This window comes from Arachis duranensis, chromosome 3 (genome assembly GCF_000817695.3).
Source record: "Arachis duranensis cultivar V14167 chromosome 3, aradu.V14167.gnm2.J7QH, whole genome shotgun sequence".
Classification (NCBI taxonomy): Eukaryota; Viridiplantae; Streptophyta; class Magnoliopsida; order Fabales; family Fabaceae; genus Arachis; species Arachis duranensis.
In genome coordinates, this window is record NC_029774.3 from 117,527,256 (window position 1) to 117,531,350 (window position 4,095).

The following is a 4,095-nucleotide window of genomic DNA, read 5'->3' on the forward strand; positions in this document are numbered from 1 at the left end:
AGGGTATTTTTGTCAAAAAAATAAAAAGGACGATTTTAATATGAAAAAAAACGTTAAGGACGATTCTAAATAAAAAATTAGATGAGGGACGGTTTCGATTCTAGCCTTCAACGTTAGGGACCAAAATCATACTTAAAAAAGTATAAGTAGACCATGAAAATATTGAATATTCAATTCACTCGATGTACTGATTATTCTAATATTAAAATTTAGATAATTAATTTAGAAGTATATTGTATTTTTACTTTATTAGATTAATTTTAGAGTCTATTATTCACAAAAAAATCATTGTCTATCTGACTACTTCAGGCCATAGAGATATCTACTATGTGGAACTAGCAAGTGATGAAGATGAGGACAATACAACCGAAGTACATGCAGACTGGGAATCACAGCTAGCCAAGAAATTGGAACTAAAGTTGAGCCTGAAAAGGAAACGTGAGAACTGGAACGTGCCAATGCTTATATACAAGGACGGGAAGGAGGAACCAGAGGACAAGGAGCACAAGAAAGAGAGGAATGGCAATACAATGCTAAATACAGGGGAGTATGAGTTAGCCGTGCAAGGGTCTAGTTTGAGTAGGGGAATACAAATGGCTGAGGAGGCAGGCCTCAACATGCCCCAACCTCAGTCATGAGTATTATCAGCTAGAATTGTCGGGGAATAGTGACTGCCCCGACAATTTTTGAGTTATACGAACTATGTAAAAAAGCTAAGCCGCTAATAGTGTACTTAATGAAAACTAGGGCTAGTAAGGAAAAAATGAATAGGGTAAGAAGAAAGCTTAATTTTGACTATATGTTTTGCGTGGAACCCTAGGGTTTATCCGGTGGTCTTTGTTTGTTATGGAAATCTAATACTAATATTCAGGTTTATGAGTGGTGTGATAATTACATTAAAGCAAATATTAATATTAACAACAATTTGAATTGGCAGGGAGTTTTCGTGTACAGGAATCCAGTTTTCCAAAAGCGAAGGAAACTGTGGCAGGAGCTTACGGTAAGCAACATGTGTAAGGATGTACCTCAAGCTTTTTTGAGGGACTTCAATGATATTTTAAGTCAAGATGAGAAGCTAGCATTCATCCACAACTAAGAATTTATTTAGAAACTTTCAGAAGGTTTGTAGATGATAATAGTTTAATAGATGTTGATCTTAAAGGCAGTAAATATACATGGTTTAGTAATCCTAGAAATAACATTATCACTAGAGAATGAATTGGAAGTGGCTGCAAATATACTAAGATGTCACTTTAAGAGCCTCTTCGGCTGTGAGTTCAGATCATTGTGCCTTAATTTTAGATATACAGCGGCGAGTTCGGATGAAAAAAGAGTTCAGATTTGAGGCCTATTGGGCAGAAAATGAGGAGTACAAAGAGGTGATCAAGAGGAGCTGGCAAATGGATGAAGGAAATGGAAATTGCTGAAATCAATTCATAAAAAAGAGAAGCAGATGCAAAAAAGAGCTGATGGAATGGAGTAGCAGGAAGTTCAAGAGAGCGGATAAAGAAATAGAAAGGAAGAAAAGAGAGCTACATCTAATTCAAGAGGCTGGTATGACGGAAGAGGAGCAGAGAAGGAAAAGAGATCTGAAAAACCAAATATCAGAACTTTGGAAACAAGAAGAGAAATATTGGGGGCAAAGATCAAGGCTGAAATGGTTAAAGTGGGGTGATAAAAATACAGCTTTCTTTCATGCAATAACTATTCAGAGAAGAATTAGGAATAGAATTGATAAGCTGAGAGATGAGACTGGAAAATGGATACAAGGGGAAGCTAATATTATGAGATTGGTAGAAAAACATTTCACTATGCTCTTTACTTCGGAAGGAGATAGGAACCTGGAAGAGTGCGTAACAGAAATTCCTAAGAGAGTTACAAGAGAGATGAATGAGGAGTTAATGGCAAACATCACGGATGAGGAGATTAAAGAAGCAGTGTTTACCATGGGGGGTTTAAAAGCTCCAGGCCCAGATGGATTAAATGGATTATTTTTTCAACAACACTGGGATATTTTGAGTAAAGAAGTGTGTGGAGTAGTCAAACAAATTTTTAGAGAAGGCATCTTACCGGGGGACTTGGGGGAAACAACGGTTGTGTTGATACCTAAAATGAGTCAGCTAGAAAGCCTAAATCAACTTAGACCTATAAGCTGTTGCAGTTTCATGTACAAGATTGTTACAAAGGTCTTGGTGGAGAGGTTAAGGAAAGTATTAGATGCTATTATTTCTCCGGTTCAAAGTGCCTTTGTAAAAGGAAGACTCATACAGGATAATATAGTAATAGTACAGGAAGCTTTTCATAAATTAAACATAAAAGGAAATCATGGAAGCAATGACATGGCCATCAAGTTGGATATGAACAAGGCATATGATAGGCTGGAATGAAATTTCCTACAAAGGGTAATGGAAGAATTCGGATTTAGCAAAGAGTGGGTCAGATTGATGATGAGCTGTGTGAAAAGTGCTAGTTATAGATTCAAAATAAATGGTAAGTTGTCAAACAAGATTTATCCACAAAGAGGGCTCAGGCAAGGAGATCCTCTGTCGCCCTATTTATTTATTTTGGCTGCCGAGAATTTTACTATCCTCATGGAAAAGGCGATGAAGGAAAATCTCATTTCCGGAATTAGGCTTGCTCCAACAGCACGGGTCATCACTCACCTCTTATTTGGTGATGATTGTATTATTTTTGCAGGAGCGCAAAAAGAAGAGATCTATCAAGTTATCCAGATTATAAACAAATATACAGAGGCATTAGGTCAGAGAATTAACACGGACAAGTCCGGGCTGATTTTTGGAAGGCTGGTATCAATACAAAGGAGGGTGAACATTGAGGAGATCACTGGAATGAACTCATAGGAGGATCCGGGAAGATACCTAGGACTCCTAGCGAGATGGAAAAGATCCGAGAATAAGGCATTGGAGTGGATACAAGAGAAAATGCTAGACAAGATGCAAGGATGGAAGGAGAAGCTTTTAAATCAAGTCGGAAAGGAGGTTTTAATAAAAGCAGTAATACAGGCGATTCCTGTCTATGCCATGAATATCATTAAATTCCCTAAATTCTTTTGCAAGAGAATTGAAGCAGCAATAGCCAGATTCTGGTGGAGGAACAATGGAAAGGAAACAAGCATTCACTGGAAGAGCTAGACAAAAATGACAAGGAGCAAAATAAATGGAGGCTTGGGGTTCAAAGATTCAGAATTCCAAAACATAGCACACTTGGCTAAACAAGCATGGAGGCTGTTAAATGTGGAGGATGCTATATGAGTTCGGACTCTAAAGGCAATTTATTACCCAAATTGCAGCCTATGGGAGGCGGGAGTAGGAAGAAACGCATCGTGGATATGAAAAAGCCTGCTGGAAGGAAGAGACTTTCTTAGAAGGAAGGGAAGATGGAGTATAGGGAATGGATCGGAGGTAGACATTTGCAAAGATAATTGGGTGGCTGGGACAGGAAAAATAGGAACAGGCGGAGTAGGCGGTATTAGAAGAGTGAGTGAGCTGATAAGAAAAGGGGAGGGTTGGGATAGAAACAAAATCACGGACATATTTCCGAGAGATGTAGCTGATCTAATAACTAAAACTCCCATAAGCTTGATCAATCAAAAGGATTTTTATGTTTGGCCGCACAAAAATGATGGGCAGTACTCTGTTAAAACCGGTTATCATGCAACGAAGGAAGAGAAAGACTAAAGGGAAGAGGGAAGAATCTGCAAAGCTTCGACTAGTCAGGATTGGAGGGAGGTTTGGGAGGCTATTTGGAAACTACCGGTGCCTCAAAAGATTAGAATGTTTTTATGGAAAGCAGTGCATAGAATTCTGCCAGTAAATATAAACCTATATCAGCGAAAAATTACAAAGACACCCATGTGCAACATATGCCAGAGAGAGGAAGAAACAATGGAACATGCGCTTTTATTTTGTCCGTGGACTAGAGCAGTGTGGTTCGGATCAAGCATTCAAATGGTGCCTACGGTCTCTAATGTAAGATCATTTGGAGAGTGGATAATGGATAAAATTATAAGAATAAGGAGTGAAACAGGGAATGAACAAGCGAATATATTATGCAATCTAGGATGTGTGTATTGGT